The sequence below is a fragment of the Ipomoea nil genome, unplaced genomic scaffold (assembly GCF_001879475.1).
Source record: "Ipomoea nil cultivar Tokyo-kokei standard unplaced genomic scaffold, Asagao_1.1 scaffold1769, whole genome shotgun sequence".
NCBI lineage: Eukaryota > Viridiplantae > Streptophyta > Magnoliopsida > Solanales > Convolvulaceae > Ipomoea > Ipomoea nil.
This window is the reverse complement of record NW_017618197.1, coordinates 23,963-47,189: the sequence shown is the minus strand read 5'-3', so window position 1 is coordinate 47,189 and position 23,227 is coordinate 23,963. Positions and strand designations below refer to the sequence as shown.

At 38.3% G+C, this 23,227-nt stretch overlaps 7 non-coding genes across 7 annotated transcripts; all 7 read left to right on the top strand.

Moving 5' to 3' along the window:
* The first annotated feature begins 14,251 nt into the window (after positions 1-14,251).
* TRNASTOP-UCA lies at positions 14,252-14,323 on the top strand. The gene has a single exon. It is a non-coding gene; the product is annotated as a tRNA-Sec (tRNA).
* Positions 14,324-15,741: 1,418 nt separating this feature from the next.
* On the top strand, positions 15,742-15,813 carry TRNAR-UCU. Its single transcript has one exon. It is a non-coding gene; the product is annotated as a tRNA-Arg (tRNA).
* Positions 15,814-17,235: 1,422 nt separating this feature from the next.
* Positions 17,236-17,307, top strand: TRNASTOP-UCA. The gene has a single exon. It is a non-coding gene; the product is annotated as a tRNA-Sec (tRNA).
* A 668-nt stretch (positions 17,308-17,975) lies between these two features.
* Positions 17,976-18,047, top strand: TRNAG-UCC. Its single transcript has one exon. It is a non-coding gene; the product is annotated as a tRNA-Gly (tRNA).
* Positions 18,048-19,477: 1,430 nt separating this feature from the next.
* On the top strand, positions 19,478-19,549 carry TRNASTOP-UCA. Its single transcript has one exon. It is a non-coding gene; the product is annotated as a tRNA-Sec (tRNA).
* Positions 19,550-20,217: 668 nt separating this feature from the next.
* Positions 20,218-20,289, top strand: TRNAG-UCC. The gene has a single exon. It is a non-coding gene; the product is annotated as a tRNA-Gly (tRNA).
* A 1,430-nt stretch (positions 20,290-21,719) lies between these two features.
* On the top strand, positions 21,720-21,791 carry TRNAG-UCC. The gene has a single exon. It is a non-coding gene; the product is annotated as a tRNA-Gly (tRNA).
* The last annotated feature ends 1,436 nt before the right edge of the window (positions 21,792-23,227 follow it).

Sequence of the window (23,227 nt, the reverse complement as noted above, 5' to 3'; positions counted from 1 at the left end):
CAGAAGACAACACAAGACTCACCCCTCACAAAGATAACACCGGGAATACATCCCAACCACAAAGGTTAACCACACACAAGGATAAAGACTCACCCAACGGCAACACATGCCAAACAACACAAGCCTCCGTGACTACACACGTCACGAGAGAAGAGAACTCACCACAACGGCTACACAAGCCCTCGTGACATCACCATCACGAGTTGATATGCCTTCCTTATGCCCTGTTCCAACCTTATGGCTACCCCCAACCTTGTACCTTCAAAGCCAACCATTACCTCCAGAAATCCCCTGTACAGCCAAGTCCAACCTTATTCCGCCGGGACCGTCGTCCCCCACCTATAACCACCAACGAAAACCCACCAATCACCGCAACACATCCCCGGATAACACAATGTTATCCCCCAATCACGTGGACTCAGCCACAACTCCATAATCACGTCACGGCCACCACGAGGACCGCTGCAATACCTTGGTGACTAGCGTCCCATACCACTAATCGTGCAATCCAGGTAGAGCCACACACGCACCACCACTCAGACGAAAGTCAAGCAACGGATTACAACAAAGGAATGAAACACACTCGATCAAGAAACGGGTCACCACCCAACAACAACAACGATGAATAACACAAGTTATCATCAACCAAACGGAAGGTACGAACAACACACACGCTAGCATTAAGACAACAAACTAGCATGCTTATCAACGGGGAAACTCAAGATAGTTCCGAGGAACATACAAGACACTTCTTGGTTCAATGAAACACAATGTTGAACACTTAGCACGATTCAAGACACCAAAGATCCTACATGGTTACCTACCATAAAGCTCTAGACCTACGAAACATCAAGAAGACGCTCAAATAGTTCCACAAAGAACAACGGGAAGCCAAAAGATCACACACCGAGACAAACGAATCACGGGGAACAAATCCCGAACCAACTCCACCGTGTTCCCCGCGGGTGGACCCACGGGTAGTGCCCCACCCGTGGTCTCGCCCGCGGGTACACTACCCACAGGGCGACACGTTCCCCGCGGGTAGGCCGGCGGGCGGGGCACCACCAGCCGTTCCGCCCGCGGGTACGTCCCTGTACCACAACAAATCCCTTCGGGGATTTTCTCCTCCAAACACAAATTCAAGTCCAAAAAACACCAAATCTGACCAAACACAACAAAATGACTTGAACCAAGGAACATGCCAAACAATGGCACAAAGGAACCCTAAACACAAGCTCTAGATATGTAATATCACAAGATAAATGCATAAACTCTCACATTGCATAGCAAAACACAAAAAGAAGCCAAGAAATCATATATAGGTAAGCAAAATAGGTTTTGTAGAGCATGGGTTACCTCTTGAAGACCAAAAGACTCCTCTTACACCACAACAAGATCTCCACTAAGCTCACTAGCCACACCCACTTCAAGATCAAACCAAAAGATCATAAAGATCCTACCTTTAAGAAAAGACAACTAAGATGGAACCAAAAAGACTAGACAAGATTAGATCTTACCGTTCTAAATGCCCAAATAGAGGAAAGATTGAATCTTGGAAGCAAAACTTGGAATCTTGACAAAGGTCTCACTAGGCTTGAAGAACAAACTACTCTTCTTTTCTAGAGAGAAGGTAGAGATATTTTCTAGGAATTGTAAGGGATGGAAAATGAAGAAGTCTTCTAGGTTTAGGTTACAAAACTAACTCTTGGTGAAAAGACAAGGATACCCTTACTAACTCTTAGAAAGTGTAAGGAACAAGTGAACTCCTCTCAAAGCACAAGGTACAACACCACTTAAAGATTGACTAGTCAAATACTAGTCCTTGAGTATCAAAAATCAGGATTTTAGGAATCAATTCCTCAAAAGAAATAGAATTAATTACTCAATTAATTCATGGATTGGAGTGTGGATTTTTGGGGTGTCACAAGATGGGCCTCAAATGTCTGTATATAAAAGATCTAGTACACCACTACTACTAGAATTGACCCCATCTAACGGGAACCGTGACGACTTGCCCAGTTGACACGCAGAACACAACCCGGAGGGACTCGTTTTATTGGACGTGATCGGACACCTTTTTAGAATGTGTTGCAGAACGCGGGAATGTGGGTGGCCCAACCTCGAATGCCAGACACTAGAGGACGCGCGAGCACTTATGTAAGCCAGATGAGCCCGAGGAACTGACAGCTTGTAGAGACCTCCCACGCTAGGACCTTTAATTAGAGGAGTTTTGGTAGCTGAGTCCTTCACAACAAAATAATCAGCGTGAAATTCAAAAAACACGTTATTATCTTGTGTAAAATTTTTGACAGACAAAAGAGGAACAGATAATTGAGGAACATGTAGTATATTTGACACTTTAAGAGTTCCAGACATAGAAGGTAAAATGCATGGCCAACACGTTCAATACCCAAACCTGTACCGTTGCCAACACGGAGGACATCCCCGCCGGAATATGGCTCGGATTGCGCGATCATGCTCGGATCAGGAGTCGCGTGCGAGGAAGCTACCGTGTAGGGAAACCAGGACTCACTGCCGGCGGTGGTTGCATCATCTCCGGCCACAACCATGTTTGCCTGCGGCTGTCCACTGTACCTGTAACACCCCGTGTTACAATCCCTAAAACCAATTAATCATTTAACAAATTACCCAAAAGAAAGAATTAAATCACAATAATTAATTAGGAGAGGCCCACCATAATCCATGGACCCTTATCCCTAAACCCAATCCTTAGTCCCACAAGGAATAGAATTAGCAAGCCTATAATATTAGTTCCTAATTAGGACTCCTAAATATATAAATAGGGGCCTTAAGAGGCACCTAGAACCCCCCCCCCCCCCCACCACAATAACATCTCACCACCCAAAGAGCTCCAAGAATTCCCTTAGAAGAAATCAAGAAAGCAAGAAAGCTTAAAGAAAGACCCTTCATAGCCAAGGAATTAATTAAGGCTAAGAGGTAACCCATGTCTCAACAAAACCTATTTTCATAGCTATGATTCCCCTCTTAGGATTTCCCCATATTATTGTGCATTGATGATTTGTGATATATTATTGATGATTGGTGGGATGATTCCATGGGTGATCTTTATGATGAAAGATTCTTGATAATTATGGTGTTCTTGATGATCATATGACATTCTTGATGATTATATGATGTTCTTGATGATTGTAGGATGTTCTTGATGTTTATGTGATATTCTTACCGAATCTTGATATTAGATGACGAATTGTGTCCTTGTTGATTTAAAAATGATTAGAACCCTAGGTTGTATCGTATGGAATTATTCTTGGTATATTGGGTGGGAATTCGCATGATTGGGTGTTTATTATGTTTAGAAAAGCATGATAGGTTATGTGCCGTTTGTTTCCTGATTTTGATCCGTTAATTGTCTACGTGTGTTATCAATTACGTTTGAAAGTGTCTAAGCATGGTTTCGGGTTCCACAAAGGTTCCTGGGGCGTTTTTGATGAAAAAGAGTCAGTGGAGGGTAGGTGGGGGTAGGGGACCCGCCACCTACCCGCGGCCAAGTTGGGCAACGCCGGCAGCGGGCAGCTGCCCGCCGGGCACCCGCTGCCCGGAACAGTAGAACGCCGGCGGCAGCCGGCGGGTGACCCCCACCCACCGGCTACCCGCTGGTTTGTACCCCACATCGGGATCCCAGCTTCCCCGTTTGATGTTCCCCCGATCCCCGTGGTGTCCCAACGGACTCCGTCTATCGTGCCTATGTCTAGTTTGATTTTCGGGTACCGTTCGTAGGTCGTATGAGTCTTATATATTGCATGCTAGTTGAATTGGTATCCCGTTGACCTAGGTGAAAGAAGTATGAACCCCTTAGGACTATTCTTAGAATGCGAAGGATCACACATAGGTTTTGTTATACGTTTTCTCCCCCCTTCCCAATGTGTTAATGTGGGTTGCATGTGCTTGCTATGTGTTATGTGTGCATGTTACCCCGATTTGGTTGAGATCAATCGGGCTATACGGGCAGTCGGGTGGGCTGAGAACCATACTGGCTATTAACCAGGCTGGTAGAGACCGGTCAGGTATATAAATATTATATAGGACTAAGGTCCACTATACGGGCAGTTGAATGGGTTGAGAACCATCCCAACTGTTAACTAGGCTGGTAGAGACCGGTCAGGTATATAAATATTATATAGGACAAAGGTCCACTATACGGGCAGTTGAATGGGTTGAGAACCATCCCAACTGTTAACCAGGCTGGTAAAGACCGGTCAGGTATATAAATATTATATAGAGCTGCGGCTCATCGGTCGGTTGCGATCGACCCCTCCGTAGTGTGAGACGGGGCAGGGTGCTGCGGGGCCGTGTCAGAGCTATATGCGCTGACCCTCATGTATGGGCATGCGATTGGTCCTGTGGCTCCAACAAAGTGTGTTATATGATGAGATAAGAAGGGTTGATGTTGTGATTGTGATAGGACTCTTGCTAGTAATGCTTAATTGTGATTATTGGTTGTGCTTATCTATGACTGTTTCCTATGTGAGATTTGTATATGCTTGGTTATGACTGTAGACTGTGTGTACCCCTATTTGTCGAGTCGGTTCCCTGATTTCAAAGCTAGAGTCTCGTAGGATATATCTTTATGCTTCGAAATGACTTTTCGTATATATATATATATATATATATATATATATATATATATATATATATATATATATATATATATATATATATTGTATTTCAACGCGTTGGAGTAGGTTACCAGCATCTCTCGCTGAACAGATATATTTGGCTTTCAGGCACAGAAGAATAAGTCACTGGAGGGCGCTAGAACTTGGAACGTAGAAGTAGATAGTTTCCCTTTCGGCCTGCGTGCCATGGTTATGCATTTACATTATTGAGGAAATTAGTTAGTTAGCCTGTGCACCTGAGTTCTCTAGCACCCCGTACTCTTGCATTATGTTTTGGGATTTAATGAGATTTCACCTTTATTTTATAAGTTTAAAAGTCTTGAAAATCTGGGGTGTTACAGTTGGTATCAGAGCCTAAGTTGACCCTAGGATAGGACTCTTAAAGACCGGACTTTAAGACATTAAGCTTGAACTCTAGATATTTAGGAACATAGGATCCAAGAATCTTAGGACGCGCGGTGAGATTCTGAAACCTACACATAACCTCTCCTCCCTTACCTGAAGGAAACTTTCCTCCGCTTATCACGTCAAAGAAGGACACCAAGCCCCAATTTAACATTCTTATAAACATTGACCCAGGAAGACGACAGCATGGCACCCAACAGAAGACAATCAAGGACTCCAGAACCCGCCGCACACGACCCCCTAACCCAAACACTAAAACAACTAACACAAGTCGCCCAAGCACTAAGCGACGTGGCTCTCCGCAACAACAGGCCCCCATCACCCCCTTCGAACGCAAATGCAGACTTTGCCCGACAAGTTTCTAACCATCGACCACCCACGTTCTCAGGAGAAGAGGATCCCGTAATCCTGGAGGAATGGATCTGAACCCTAGACAAAATTCTCGGGTTGGTAGAATGCCCAAAAGAACGCCGCGTGGAGATAGCCTCATTCTACTTCGGACACGAGGCCGATCTATGGTGGATCCACGAGGGTCCCACTCACCAACAAGAACCGGGGTTCAACTGGGAACAACTCAAATCGCGACTACGAGAGCGATTCTATCCAACACACGTAAGAGCATCCATGTACGAAGAGTTTCTCCATCTGAAACAAGGGACAGCTACCGTCATCGAATACCACAAACGATTCCTTGAACTAGCACGCTTCGCACCAGAACTAGTCCCCACCAAGGCAACCAAAATCGAGAGATTCATATCGGGCCTCAACTTTGAAGCCCGATAAGCACTAGTGGTAAGCAGACCTCGGACTCTCAACGAGGCTTACTCCAGTGCCGCTAATCTCTACCGAATCCAACTACTCCAACGCGGGGTTCAGGAACAAATACGAAAGAGGAACCCCGGAGGAGGGGCACCACCAGTAAAGAGCACAAGAAACGACGCCAACACAAGACCAAGTAACCTAACCAACCAAAGGCCACCTCTGGGGAACAACGACGCTAGCGCCAGAAGCTTTCCTTGCCCAAAATGCAACAAGAACCATAGAGGCAAGGATTGCATGGGCAATCCCTTGCGATGCTTCAACTGCGGAGAGGAAGGACACAAGGCCTTCCTTTGTACCCAACCCCAAAGACCACGCACTACCACCATGGGACAACATGGGGGCACCGCTCACAAGGGAAACTACGGCGCTCCCGGAAAAATATTCGTCATGAGCCGCACTCAAGCCGACCTCGGGAATGAGAGCAATCTCGAGGAAGGAAACCTAACCCCAGAAGACGAGGACCACGCAAACCCCGTGGGAGAAAACCAAGAACACGAATTCTGTCTAAGATAGGATGGCAATTTCTTTGTAATCACCTTCGTAGTAGAACTACTTACTTAGCTTAATTACTTCGGAGATGTTATCAATAAAGATTAGTTCGAAATTTGGTCCTACTTATAGGGGTAAAACTAAAACTATGCAAACTAGCCAAGCCCTCACCACTAGAAGACAAAAAGGAGGAAAAAGACAAAGACCATACCATCAAAAAGACTAAAGTTACCACTAGGTAACAATGGAACCTTAGACCCCCCACATAAGTGACCAAGACTTTAACCACTAGCCCATGAGTGTTTCTTGAAACCTCAAGGGGACACTTTCTTCTTAAAACCCCACAAATCCCTAAAACCCACAAAATCCCCAAATCAAAAACCCTTCTTCTTCTTCTTCCGCTCCTTCTTCTTCCCCACTCCCTTCCCTTCCCTCTCTCACGCAGCTCACCACCCCCCACCATAGAAATCCCATCGGACACCCGCACCACCGCCAGCCGAACGCCGTCGCCGTCCGACCACCTCCCGACAGCCCTGCGCCGCCGCACCACCGCCCAACCACCTCGCCCGGATATCGCCCGCAACACGCCGCCCGCCACCTGCCCAAGCTCCACCCGCTGCTACCGACGCCCCACGCCATCGGAGACCATCACCCACCTCACCAAGCCGTCGCCTGGACTCCGCCCCACCGTCGCCGCCCTCGCCGGAAAAATCACGCCGGAGACCCGCCAGAAAAAGGCTGCCGGAAAAACGTCGCCCGTCAAAATGCCGAAGAAACCCCTCGGGACCCGCACCCCAGAATGGAGCAACGCCGATTACACCGTGATCGGAGGTAAAACCCTTGAACCCGACCAATTCTCTCCGGAATTGGTTGATATGCTTAAACACCAAGGGCTTTTGGATACATATCTCACAATCAAAGGAGATACGTACCCCGAATTGGTGAAAAAATTCTGTCAACATCTTGTAGCCATCAAACGGGGTGACAAACTAGAAATCACCACCAAGGTCCGCGGCAAGGAAATCGTGCTTTTCGAAGGCCGCTTGGCCAAACTCTTGAAATTGACCACCACGGGTGTGTCAAACTACAACCGAAAGGGGTGGATCGATACCCAAAACACGGGGTACAAGGACTATCTCGGGTACCTACTGGGGAAAGAGGACGGGTTCACCTCGGCCACGCGACCCAACCGGAAGTGGCTATCAGCGGAGCAAAAGATATTGGTTATGATTGTAATCGATAGCCTCTTGCCCATCAATAATAAGAGCAATGACGTAGGAAGTTTAGAGTGCACCTTTGCCTACTTCTTGAAACACAAAATCAAGTTCAACCTGCCGGCCCTCATGCTAAAACACATAGAGTTTTGCAAATCAAGCAACCGACTTAGCCTACCCTACGGGATGATCCTAAGTTGGATCATGGAGAAAAAGGGGGTGGACCTAAGCCACACCGAGGTCAAGACGGCAAATGGCATGGTCTTTAACGCCCAGAACCTACGCCGCAATGATATCTACTACACCGAGGGAGGACATTACCTCAACCTCGAAGAAATTTGCCAAAAACCCGAGGATGAACAAAGAGAATGGGTCGACCAATTAGACATCTCCAACAAGAAGCTCAAACGGGCAATGCAAGATTGCGGAATCCTGGAGGGAAATGAGGATCAGGAGGAGGATGACAAACCCAACCCGTCGGTGCAACCACGATCAGGAGGGAACCCAAGGGAGCAAAACGAGGGCTCAATCAATGAACGCATACTCGCACAGCTCAACCGGAAAAACCAAATCATGGAGGAAGGGATCTCATCCCTGATCCGTACAACACGCGAACTAGATCAGAGGGTGGCAGCAATCGAGGCCACCTTGGGCACTCGCGGGGCGTCCAGCTCAGGAGCAGGAGACCGAGGTAGACCCAAAACCCTTCTATCACATCACCACTAGAAATCCAGTTTACCCCAGCTAAGGCAAAACGTAGGGCCACATTCCCAACCGGGAGGCCAAGATGCGGGATGCCTAGGGGTGAAGGAATGGATTAACACACCGGGCTTCGGGGGCGAAGCCCCTCGTAAGGGGGGGGAGAGTGTAACACCCCGTGTTACGATCCTTAAAACCAATTAATCATTTAACCAATTACCCAAAAGAAAGAATTAAATCACAATAATTAATTAGGAGAGACCCACCATAGTCCATGGGCCCTTATCCCTAAACCCAATCCTTAGTCCCAAAAGGAATAGAATTAGCAAGCCTACAATATTAGTTCCTAATTAGGACTCCTAAATATATAAATAGGGGACTTAAGAGGCACCTAGAACCCCCCCACCACAATAACGTCTCACCACCCAAAGATCTCCAAGAATTCCCTTAGAAGAAATCAAGAAAGCAAGAAAGCTTAAAGAAAGACCCTTCATAGCCAAGGAATTAATTAAGGCTAAGAGGTAACCCATGTCTCAACAAAACCTATTTTCATAGCTATGATTCCCCTCTTAGGATTTCCCCATATTATTGTGTATTGATGATTTGTGATATTATTATTGATGATTGGTGGGATGATTCCATGGGTGATCTTTATGATGAAAGATTCTTGATAATTATGGTGTTCTTGATGATTATATGACATTCTTGATGATTATATGATGTTCTTGATGATTGTAGGATGTTCTTGATGTTTATGTGATATTCTTACCGAATCTTGATATTAGATGATGAATTGTGTCCTTGTTGATTTAAAAATGATTAGAACCCTAGGTTGTATCGTATGGAATTATTCTTGGTATATTGGGTGGTAATTCGAATGATTGGGTGTTTATTATGTTTAGAAAAGCATGATAGGTTATGTGCCGTTTGTTTCCTGATTTTGATCCGTTAATTTTCTACGTGTGTTATCAATTGCGTTTGAAAGTGTCTAAGCATGGTTTCGGGTTCCACAAAGGTTCCTGGGGCATTTTTCATGAAAAAGAGTCAGTGGGGGGTAGGTGGGGGTAGGGGACCCGCCACCTACCCGCGGCCAAGTTGGGCAACGCCGGTAGCGGGCAGCAGCCCGCCGGGCACCCGCTGCCCGGAACAATAGAACGCCGGCGGGCAGCCGGCGGGTGACCCCCACCCACCGGCTACCCGCTGGTTTGTACCCCACATCGGGATCTCGGCTTCCCCGTTTGATGTTCCCCCGATCCCCGTGGTGTCCCAGCGGACTCCGTTTATCGTGCCTATGTCTAGTTTGATTTTCGGGTACCGTTCGTAGGTCGTATGAGTCTTATATATTGCATGCTAGTTGAATTGGTATCCCGTTGACCTAGGTGAAAGAAGTATGAACCCCTTAGGACTATTCTTAGAATGTGAAGGATCACGCATAGGTTTTGTTATACGTTTTCTCCCCCTTCCCAATGTGTTAATGTGGGTTGCATGTGCTTGCTATGTGTTATGTGTGCATGTTAACCCGATTTGGTTGAGATCAATCGGGCTATACGGGCAGTCGGGTGGGCTGAGAACCATATCGGCTGTTAACCAGGTTGGTAGAGACCGGTCAGGTATATAAATATTATATAGGACTAAGGTCCACTATACGGGCAGTTGAATGGGTTGAGAACCATCCCAACTGTTAACCAGGCTGGTAGAGACCGGTCAGGTATATAAATATTATATAGGACAAATGTCCATTATACGGGCAATTGAATGGGTTGAGAACCATCCCAACTGTTAACCAGGCTGGTAAAGACCGGTCAGGTATATAAATATTATATAGAGCTGCGGCTCATCGGTCAGTTGCGATCGACCCCTCCGTAGTGTGAGGCGGGGCAGGGTGCTGCAGGGCCGTGTCAGAGCTATATGCGCTGACCCTCATGTATGGGCATGCGATTGGTCCTGTGGCGCCAACAAAGTGTGCTATATGATGAGATAAGAAGGGTTGATGTTGTGACAGTGATAGGACTCGTGCTAGTAATGCTTAATTGTGATTATTGGTTGTGCTTATCTATGACTGTTTCCTATGTGAGATTTGTATATGCTTGGTTATGACTGTAGACTGTATGTACCCCTATTTGTCGAGTCGGTTCCCTGATTTCAAAGATAGAGTCTCGTAGGATATATCTTCATGCTTCGAAATGACTTTTCGTATATATATATATATATATATATATATATATATATATATATATATATATATTGTATTTCAACGCGTTGGAGTGGGTACCAGCATCTCTCGCTGAACAGATATATTTGGCTTTCAGGCACAGAAGAATAAGTCACTGGAGCGCGCTAGAACTTGGAACGTAGAAGTAGATAGTTTCCCTTTCGGCATGCGTGCCATGTTTATGCATTTACATTATTGAGGAAATTAGTTAGTTAGCCTGTGCACCTAATTTCTCTAGCTCAGGTGTGGCATAGCACCCCGTACTCTTGCATTATGTTTTGGGATTTAATCAGATTTCACCTTTATTTTTTAAGTTTTAAAGTATTGAAAATCTGGGGTGTTACAATACCGATGGTAGCAACTGGTTGCGATATGCCCATAATTCCGGCATATCTGACAACATGGAGACCGGCCGCCGCGTCCACCACCCTGTCCGCCGCGACCTCGTCCATTGTTCCGGCCACGGCCCTAGCCAGTGTTTGAGTGCTGTCGACCACTAGAGCCGCCACTGGAATTCTGCCTGCGACCTCGTGAGGCCATCATCGCCGTCGGGGAGCCACCAGCGACACCATCAGTCCCCGGAAAATCTTTCGCGAAGATGAACTATTGAGCATGCAGAAAGTCCGATAATTGAGGGATGGTTACCGGGGTTCCATTGACAGCTAATGAGGCAGCCATGGCGTAGAATTCAGGGTGGAGATCTCTGAAAACGTAGAGATTCTGTTTGTCTAAGGACATTGGATGTCCGGCCAAAGCTAGGTCCTCGACGATCAACTGAGCTCTTCCGAGGTATTCGGCCGGCGTACTGTCGCCCTGGAGTAAGCTCTGGAACTGAGCGATGAGATTCAGGCAACGCGCCCATGTGGATGATCCCAACGCCGCGGTGACAGATAGCCACACCTCGCGCGACATATTGCGCCCCACCGCCAAATACATTACCTCGTCGGACCCAAAACGCATATGCTGGGTTTGGGGTGGTGGCTATCTGTCACCGTGGCTCCGGAGGCTTCGTCGCCGGCAGTAGTCGAAGGAAGAACGGCCCGCGGACATGGTAGCTCGCCATCTACATAACCAAGTAAGCCTTGGCCACGGAGGAAGGGGATCATTTGTGTTCTCCAAAAGAGAAAATTTCTTGTTAATTTCGGCGACACAAAGTGGTTCGCCGATGATAGGGAAGTGGGGGTTGCCGGCGAACCAGTGGTGATAGCGGCGGTAACCGTGCGCTCGCTTGAATTCGTCGACATGTTTGGGGAGAGAGAGAGAAACCCAGTCTGATACCAGATGAGATTATGGATTTCAGATTGATTGAATGAGACAGAGCTACAACAGAGATTAGAACTCTAACTACTCCTATACACCAGGATAACAGTTGGAGACTAATTCCTGTCTACAAATAATAATAACAAATAACATTATTACTCACAGAACCTAAGGAAGACACACAAGAAGAAATATTGCATTGCATCCAAGAATTGTTTAAGGATATGCGCTTAGGCCTCACCTAGAAATAGGGATTCTAAAATTAAAAAATTCATATTCTCATTAACATTATGACATTCCAGGTTGAGAATGTAGATGTCATAGAGATATACAAAGAAAGTACCATATAATGAAATTGCTTTTGTAGTCCAACGGTTAGGATAATTACCTTCCGAGCAATAGACCCGGGTTCGACTCCCGGCAAACACATTACCTTTGCATTCGTTAGGCCTCCCGAATTAAGCAAAACAAATAAGCGCTTAATTTCGTTAAGTTTGGCTTCTCTTTTTAAGCAACCCTATGGACTAAACTCTTTTCAAATTTAATAATTTATTATATAAATTCCATTATATATATATATATTTTTTTAAATAAAATTTATATTCACACTTCTATTAAACAAACTTTTATATTTTAACAGTTTGTAATTTCGATATCAATTTATTCAACTCTTAATATTTTTAAAATATCTACTAAAACAAGTTGGTTTAATCGGTTGTTGAAACTTGAAATGAAAGCTTCTTATTATTTTGAATTTGTAATTTTTATTATTTTTTTCTACGTTACCCTCTATTATATCACTAACTTTTTAATAAATACACATGGACCCTGTCAGTGTATACTTTTTAACAAAATATTCAGTTAATTATTTATTGTTTTTAACTTACTCAGCTCATTGAATTTCATAAGAAGGTCTTTTGCTCAAACCTAAGGAAGACAAACAAGAAGAAATATTGCATTGAATGCAAGAATTGTTTAAGCATATGCGCTTTGGCCTCACCTAGAAATAGAGATTCGAAAATTAATAATTCATATTCTCATTAACATTATGACATTCCCGGTTGAGAATGTAGACGTCATAGCGTTATACAAAGAAAGTACCATATAATGAAATTGCGTTTGTAGTCGAACGGTTAGGATAATTGCCTTCCAAGCAAATAGACCTGGGTTCGACTTCGGCAAACGCATTACCTTTACTTTCGTTAAGCCTCCTGAATTAAGCAAACCAAACATGCAGCCCTAGAGCTTAGTTTTGTTAAGTTCGGCTTTTCGATTTCAGCAACCCTATGGACTAAACACTTTACAAATTTAATAATTTATTATATATATCCCATTTTATAAATATTATTTCAAATAAAATTTATATTCACACTTCTATTAAACAAACTTTTAAATTTTAGCAGTTTGTAATTTTGATATCAATTTATTCACCTCTTAATATTTTTAAAATATCTACTAAAACAAGTTCGTTCAATGAGTTATTGAAATTTGAAATGAAAGCTTCGTATTATTTTAATTTTCTCATTGATTTTCATAAGAAGGTCTTTGGTTCGAACCTAAGGAAGACACACATGAAGAAATATTGCATTGAATCCAAAAATTGTTTAAGGATATGCGCTTAGGCCTCACCTGGAAATAGAGATTCGAAAATGACATAATTCATATTCTCAATAACATTATGACATTCCCGGTTGAGAATGTAGATGTCATACCTTTATACAAAGAAAGTACGATATAATGAAATTGCGTTTGTAGTCCAATGGTTAGAATAATTCCCTTCCAACCAATAGACCTGGGTTCGACTCCTGGCAAACGCATTACCTTTGCATTCTTTAAGCAAACCAAACATGCAACCGTAGAGCTTAATTTCGTTAAGTTTTGCTTTTCGATTTAAGCAACCCTATGGACTAAACTCTTTTCAAATTTAATAATTTATTATATAAATTCCATTTTATAAATATTTTTTTAAATAAAATTTATATTCACACTTCTATTAAACAAACTTTTATATTTTACCAGTTTGTAATTTTGATATCAATTTATTCACCTCTTAATATTTTTATAATATCTACTAAGAGAAGTTTGTTCAATCGGTTGTTGAAACTTGAAATGAAAGTTTCGTATTATTTTGATTTTTGTAATTTTTAGTATTTTTTTCTACATTACCCTGTATTATATCACTTACTTTTTAATAAATACACATGGACCCAGTCAGTCTATACTTTTGTAACAAAATATTCTGTTAATTATTTATTGTTTTTAACTTACTCATTGAATTTCATAAGAAGGCCTTTAGTTCGAACCTAAGGAAGACACACATGAAGAAATATTGCATTGAATCCAAGAATTGTTTAAGGATATGCACTTAGGCCTCACCTAGAAATAGAGATTCGAAAATTACATAATTCATATTCTAAATAACATTATGACATTCCCGGTTGAGAATGTAGATGTCATAGCGTTATACAAAGAAAGTACCATATAATGAAATTGCGTTTGTAGTCCAACGGTTAGGATAATTGCCTTCAAAGCAATAGACCCGGGTTTGACTCCCGACAAACGCATTACCTTTGCACTCGTTAAGCCTCTCGCTTTAAGCAAACCGAACATGCAAGTTTGGCTTCTCGATTTAAGCAACCCTATGGACTAAACTCTTTTTAAATTTAATAATTTATTATATAAATTCCGTTATATATATATATATTTTTTAAATAAAATTTATATTCAAACTTCTATTAAATAAACTTTTATATTTTACCAGTTTGTAATTTTGATATCAATTTATTCACTTCTTAATATTTTTAAAATATCTACTAAAACAAGTTTGTTCAATCGGTTGTTGAAACTTGAAATGAAAGTTTCGTATTATTTTGATTTTTGTAATTATTATTATTTTTTTCTACATTACCCTCTATTATATCACTTTCTTTTTAATAAATACACATGGACCCCGTCAGTGTATACTTTTGTAACAAAATATTCTGTTAATTATTTATTGTTTTTAACTAACTCATTGAATTTCATAAGAAGGTCTTTGGTTCAAACCTAAGGAAGACAAACAAGATGAAATATTGCATTGAATCCAAGAATTGTTTAAGGATATGCGCTTTGGCCTAACCTAGTAATACAGATTCGAAAATTACATAATTAATATTCTCAATAACATTATAACATTCCCGGTTGAGAATGTAGATGTCATAGCGTTATACAAACAAAGTACCATATAATGAAATTGCGTTTGTAGACCAACGGTTAGGATAATTTCCTTCCAAGCAATAGACCCGGGTTCGACTCCTGGCAAACGCATTACCTTTGCATTCTAAAAGCAAACCAAACACGTAGCCCTAGAGCTTAATTTCATTAAGTTTGGCTTCTCGATTTAAGCAACCCTATGGAATAAACTCTTTTCAAATTTAATAATTTGTTATATAAATTCCATTATATATATATATTTTTTTAAATAAAATTTATATTCACACTTATATTAAACAAACTTTTATATTTTACCAGTTTGTAATTTTGATATCTATTTATTCACCTCTTAATATTTTTAAAATATCTACTAAAACAAGTTTGTTCAATCGGTTGTTGACACTTGAAATGAAACTTTCGTATTATTTTGATTTTTGTAATTTTTTTTATTTTTTTCTACATTACCCTCTATTATATCACTTACTTTTTAATAAATACACATGAACCCCGTCAGTGTATACTTTTGTAACAAAATATTCTGTTAATTATTTATTGTTTTTAACTTACTCATTGAATTTCATAAGAAGGTCTTTGGTTCAAACCTAAGGAAGACAAACAAGATGAAATATTGCATTGAATCGAAGAATTGTTTAAGGATATGCGCTTTGGCCTCACCTAGTAATACAGATTCGAAAATTACATAATTATATTCTCAATAACATTATAACATTCCCGGTTGAGAATGTAGATGTCATAGCGTTATACAAACAAAGTACCATATAATGAAATTGCGTTTGTAGTCCAACGGTTAGGATAATTGCCTTCTAAGCAAACGACTCGGGTTCGACTCCCGGCAAATGCATTACCTTTGCATTCTATAAGCAAACCAAACATGCAGCCGTAGAGCTTAAATTCGTTAAGTTTTGCTTTTCGATTTAAGCAACCCTATGGACTAAACTCTTTTCAAATTTAATAATTTATTATGTAAATTCCATTTTATAAATATTTTTTTAAATAAAATTTATATTCACACTTCTATTAAACAAACTTTTATATTTTACCAGTTTGTAATTTTGATATCAATTTATTCACCTCTTAATATTTTTAAAATATCTACTAAAACAAGTTTTTTCAATCGGTTGTTGAAACTTGAAATGAAAGTTTCGTATTATTTTGATTTTTGTAATTATTATTATTTTTTTCTACATTACCCTCTATTATATCACTTACTTTTTAATAAATACACATGGACCCCGTCAGTGTATACATTTGTAACAAAATATTCTGTTAATTATTTATTGTTTTTAACTTACTCATTGAATTTCATAAGAAGGTCTTTGGTTCAAACCTAAGGAAGACAAACAAGATGAAATATTGCATTGAATCCAAGAATTGTTTAAGGATATGCGCTTTGGCCTCACCTAGTAATACAGATTCGAAAATTACATAATTATATTCTCAATAACATTATAACATTCCCGGTTGAGAATGTAGATGTCATAGCGTTATACAAACAAAGTACCATATAATGAAATTGTGTTTGTAGTCCAACGGTTAGGATAATTGCCTTCTAAGCAAACGACTCGGGTTCGACTCTCGGCAAATGCATTACCTTTGCATTCTATAAGCAAACCAAACATGCAGCCGTAGAGCTTAAATTCGTTAAGTTTGGCTTTTTGATTTAAGCAACTCTATGGACTAAACTCTTTTCAAATTTAATACTTTATTATATAAATTCCATTTTATAAATATTTTTTTTAAATAAAATTTATATTCACACTTCTATTAAACAAACTTTTATATTTTACCAGTTTGTAATTTTGATATCAATTTATTCACCTCTTAATATTTTTATAATATCTACTAAAAGAAGTTTGTTCAATCGGTTGTTGAAACTTGAAATGAAAGTTTCGTATTATTTTGATTTTTGTAATTTTTAGTATTTTTTTCTACATTACCCTGTATTATATCACTTACTTTTTAATAAATACACATGGACCCCGTCAGTGTATACTTTTGTAACAAAATATTCTGTTAATTATTTATTGTTTTTAACTTACTCATTGAATTTCATAAGAAGGCCTTTGGTTCGAACCTAAGGAAGACACACATGAAGAAATATTGCATTGAATCCAAGAATTGTTTAAGGATATGCGCTTAGGCCTCACCTAGAAATAGAGATTCGAAAATTACATAATTCATATTCTAAATAACATTATGACATTCCCGGTTGAGAATGTAGATGTCATAGCGTTATACAAAGAAAGTACCATATAATGAAATTGCGTTTGTAGTCCAACGGTTAGGATAATTGCCTTCAAAGCAATAGACCCGGGTTTGACTCCCGGCAAACGCATTACCTTTGCACTCGTTAAGCCTCTCGCTTTAAGCAAACCGAACATGCAAGTTTGGCTTCTCGATTTAAGCAACCCTATGGACTAAACTCTTTTTAAATTTAATAATTTATTATATAAATTTCGTTATATATATATATTTTTTAAATAAAATTTATATTCACACTTCTATTAAATAAACTTTTATATTTTACCAGTTTGTAATTTTGATATCAATTTATTCACTTCTTAATATTTTTAAAATATCTACTAAAACAAGTTTGTTCAATCGGTTGTTGAAACTTGAAATGAAAGTTTCGTATTATTTTGATTTTTTCAATTATTATTATTTTTTTCTACATTACCCTCTATTATATCACTTACTTTTTAATAAATACACATGGACCCCGTCAGTGTATACTTTTGTAACAAAATATTCTGTTAATTATTTATTGTTTTTAACTAACTCATTGAATTTCATAAGAAGGTCTTTGGTTCAAACCTAAGGAAGACAAACAAGATGAAATATTGCATTGAATCCAAGAATTGTTTAAGGATATGCGCTTTGGCCTAACCTAGTAATACAGATTCGAAAATTACATAATTAATATTCTCAATAACATTATAACATTCCCGGTTGAGAATGTAGATGTCATAGCGTTATACAAACAAAGTACCATATAATGAAATTGCGTTTGTAGTCCAACGGTTAGGATAATTGCCTTCCAAGCAATAGACCCGGGTTCGACTCCTGGCAAACGCATTACCTTTGCATTCTAAAAGCAAACCAAACATGTAGCCCTAGAGCTTAATTTCATTAAGTTTGGCTTCTCGATTTAAGCAACCCTATGGAATAAACTCTTTTCAAATTTAATAATTTGTTATATAAATTCCATTATATATATATTTTTTAAATAAAATTTATATTCACACTTATATTAAACAAACTTTTATATTTTACCAGTTTGTAATTTTGATATCTATTTATTCACCTCTTAATATTTTTAAAATATCTACTAAAACAAGTTTGTTCAATCGGTTGTTGACACTTGAAATGAAACTTTCGTATTATTTTGATTTTTGTAATTTTTTTTTTTCTACATTACCCTCTATTATATCACTTACTTTTTAATAAATACACATGAACCCCGTCAGTGTATACTTTTGTAACAAAATATTCTGTTAATTATTTATTGTTTTAAACTTACTCATTGAATTTCATAAGAAGGTCTTTGGTTCAAACCTAAGGAAGACAAACAAGATGAATATTGCATTGAATCTAAGAATTGTTTAAGGATATGCGATTTGGCCTCACCTAGAAATACAGATTTGAAAATTACATAATTTATATTCTCAATAACATTATAACATTCCCGGTTGAGAATGTAGATGTCATAGCGTTATACAAAGAAAGTACCATATAATGAAATTGCGTTTCTAGTCCAACGGTTAGGATAATTTCCTTCCGACCAATAGACCCGGGTTTGACTCCCGGTAAACGCATTACCTTTGCATTCGTTAAGCTTCTCGAATTAAGCAAACCAAACATGCAGCCCTAGAGCTTAATTTCGTTAAGTTTGGCTTCTCGATTTAAGCAACCCTATGGACTAAACTCTTTTCAAATTTAATACTTTATTATATAAATTCCATTTTATAAATATTTTTTTAAAATAAAATTTATATTCACACTTCTATTAAACAAACTTTTATATTTTACCAGTTTGTAATTTTGATATCAATTTATTCACCTCTTAATATTTTTATAATATCTACTAAAAGAAGTTTGTTCAATCGGTTGTTGAAACTCTAAATGAAAGTTTCGTATTATTTTGATTTTTGTAATTTTTAGTATTTTTTTCTACATTACCCAGTATTATATCACTTACTTTTTAATAAATACACATGGACCCCGTCAGTGTATACTTTTGTAACAAAATATTCTGTTAATTATTTATTGTTTTTAACTTACTCATTGAATTTCATAAGAAGGCCTTTGGTTCGAACCTAAGGAAGACACACATGAAGAAATATTGCATTGAATCCAAGAATTGTTTAAGGATATGCGCTTAGGCCTCACCTAGAAATAGAGATTCGAAAATTACATAATTCATATTCTAAATAACATTATGACATTCCCGGTTGAGAATGTAGATGTCATAGCGCTATACAAAGAAAGTACCATATAATGAAATTGCGTTTGTAGTCCAACGGTTAGGATAATTGCCTTCAAAGCAATAGACCCGGGTTTGACTCCCGGCAAACGCATTACCTTTGCACTCGTTAAGCCTCTCGCTTTAAGCAAACCGAACATGCAAGTTTGGCTTCTCGATTTAAGCAACCCTATGGACTAAACTCTTTTTAAATTTAATAATTTATTATATAAATTCCGTTATATATATATATTTTTTAAATAAAATTTATATTCACACTTCTATTAAATAAACTTTTATATTTTACCAGTTTGTAATTTTGATATCAATTTATTCACTTCTTAATATTTTTAAAATATCTACTAAAACAAGTTTGTTCAATCGGTTGTTGAAACTTGAAATGAAAGTTTCGTATTATTTTGATTTTTGTAATTATTATTATTTTTTTCTACATTACCCTCTATTATATCACTTACTTTTTAATAAATACACATGGACCCCGTCAGTGTATACTTTTGTAACAAAATATTCTGTTAATTATTTATTGTTTTTAACTAACTCATTGAATTTCATAAGAAGGTCTTTGGTTCAAACCTAAGGAAGACAAACAAGATGAAATATTGCATTGAATCCAAGAATTGTTTAAGGATATGCGCTTTGGCCTAACCTAGTAATACAGATTCGAAAATTACATAATTAATATTCTCAATAACATTATAACATTCCCGGTTGAGAATGTAGATGTCATAGCGTTATACAAACAAAGTACCATATAATGAAATTGTGTTTGTAGTCCAACGGTTAGGATAATTGCCTTCCAAGCAATAGACCCAGGTTCGACTCCTGGCAAACGCATTACCTTTGCATTCTAAAAGCAAACCAAACATGTAGCCCTAGAGCTTAATTTCATTAAGTTTGGCTTCTCGATTTAAGCAACCCTGTGGAATAAACTCTTTTCAAATTTAATAATTTGTTATATAAATTCCATTATATATATATATTTTAAATAAAATTTATATTCACACTTATATTAAACAAACTTTTATATTTTACCAGTTTGTAATTTTGATATCTATTTATTCACCTCTTAATATTTTTAAAATATCTACTAAAACAAGTTTGTTCAATCGGTTGTTGACACTTGAAATGAAACTTTCGTATTATTTTGATTTTTGTAATTTTTTTTTTCTACATTACCCTCTATTATATCACTTACTTTTTAATAAATACACATGAACCCCGTCAGTGTATACTTTTGTAACAAAATATTCTGTTAATTATTTATTGTTTTTAACTTACTCATTGAATTTCATAAGAAGGTCTTTGGTTCAAACCTAAGGAAGACAAACAAGATGAATATTGCATTGAATCTAAGAATTGTTTAAGGATATGCGATTTGGCCTCACCTAGAAATACAGATTTGAAAATTACATAATTTATATTCTCAATAACATTATAACATTCCCGGTTGAGAATGTAGATGTCATAGCGTTATACAAAGAAAGTACCATATAATGAAATTGCGTTTGTAGTCCAACGGTTAGGATAATTTCCTTCCGACCAATAGACCCGGGTTTGACTCTCGGTAAACGCATTACCTTTGCATTCGTTAAGCTTCTCGAATTAAGCAAACCAAACATGCAGCCCTAGAGCTTAATTTCGTTAAGTTTGGCTTCTCGATTTAAGCAACCCTATGGGCTAAACTCTTTTCAAATTTAATAATTTATTATATAAATTCCTTTATATATATATATTTTTTAAAATTAAATTTATATTCACACTTCTATTAAACAAACTTTTATATTTTACCAGTTTGTAATTTTGATATCAATTTATTCACTTCTTAATATTTTTAAAATATCTACTAAAGCAAGTTTGTTCAATCGGTTGTTCAAACTTGAAATGAAAGTTTCGTATTATTCTGATTTTTGTAATTTTTATTAGTTTTTTCTACATTACCCTCTATTATATCACTTTCTTTTTAATAAATACACATGGACCCCGTCAGTGTATACTTTTGTAACAAAATATTATGTTAATTATTTATTGTTTTTAACTTACTCATTGAATTTCATAAGAAGGTCTTTGGTTTAAACCTAAGGAAGACAAACAAGATGAAATGTTGCATTGAATCCAAGAATTGTTTAAGGATATGCGCTTAGGCCTCACCTAGAAATAGAGATTCGAAAATTACATAATTCATATTCTCAATAACATTATGTCATTCCCGGTTGAGAATGTAGATGTCATAGCGTTATACAAAGAAAGTACCATATAATGAAATTGCGTTTGTAGTCCAACGGTTAGGATAATTGCCTTCCAAGCAATTGACCTGGGTTTGACTCCCGGCAAACGCATTACCTTTGCATTTGTGTTAAGCCTCCCGAACCAAACATGCAGCCCTAGAGCATAATTTCGTTAAGTTTGGCATCTCGATTTAAGCAACCCTATGGACTAAACTCTTATCTAATTTATTATATAAATTCCATTTTATATATATATATTTTTTAAATAAAATTTATATTTACACTTCTATTAAACAAACTTTTATAATTTACCAGTTTGTAATTTTTATATCAATTTATTCACCTCTTTATATTTTTAAAATATCTACTAAAACAAGTTGGTTTAATCGGTTGTTGAAATTTGAAATGAAAGCTTCGTATTATTTTGATTTTTGTAATTTTTATTATTTTTTTCTACATTACCCTCTATGATGAAGAAATGATATGATACATAGCCAGAGAGGGCACTTTTGTATTTTTGCTTTTGCTTTCAATCTGTTATAACTGCCATAACTGCTTTCTTTTTGTCCTTTTCCCCTGAGCTCTTCATAGCTTGTATATAAGGACTTCCTTTGACTGCTTCATTTGTTTTTTATCATAATAATAATGCAGTTACTCTCCTTTCACCACTTTGATCTCTCCAAGCTCCAAACCAGGTCATAGCCTGGAAATCACTACCTTCTACATGGTATTAGAGCGACGCCACAGTTACGCCGCTGTTGTGAGTATGGATCGAGAAGTCACCAGAGGAAACCCTACGGGAAATGCCGGAGGAACCTCTGCTACGGCCAGTCAAGTTCATGCAAGTCAGAATCCGATACGTCGAGTGGATGATTTTGATGATCCATTGTATCTCCGTATCACAGAAAATCCAAATCTCTCGCTTGTCTCACCTCCATTGTCCGAGCACAATTACGCAACATGGAGTAGGTCAATGAAGATCGCACTAGGTGTGAAGAATAAGCTTGGTTTCGTGAATGGTGCCATTCCAAGTCCTGAGAGATCTGATCCCAAGTTTGCTGCCTGGAAGAGGTGTAATGATATTGTGTGTGCCTGGATCCTAAAATCTCTCAATTCCACCATTGCAGAGAGTGTGCTATACTTTGAGATTGCAGAGGATATCTGGAATGCATTGGAGAAAAGGTATTCCCAGTCAGATCCGCATAAGATAGCTGAGATCCAAAATGAAATCTACAGAAACACACAAGGTAACAAGTCCATCAATGAATATTTTACTAGATCTAATGCTCTTTGGGAACAATTGAATGCTGTGAAATCCTTGCCTGTATGTGAGTGTGTTCCTAGATGTGCTTGTAAGCTGATGAATAGAATAAGTAAGGATAGAGAGGATGATCAAGTGATCAGGTTTTTGGAAGGGTTAAATGATGAGTTTGAGACAACAAAGTCTGGTGTCCTGGTCATGGATCCGATTCCTAACATGGAGAAAGTTTTGAATATGGCCTTGAAGTTGGAAAGAAAACTCAATGGTTCTATCAACCATAAAAATA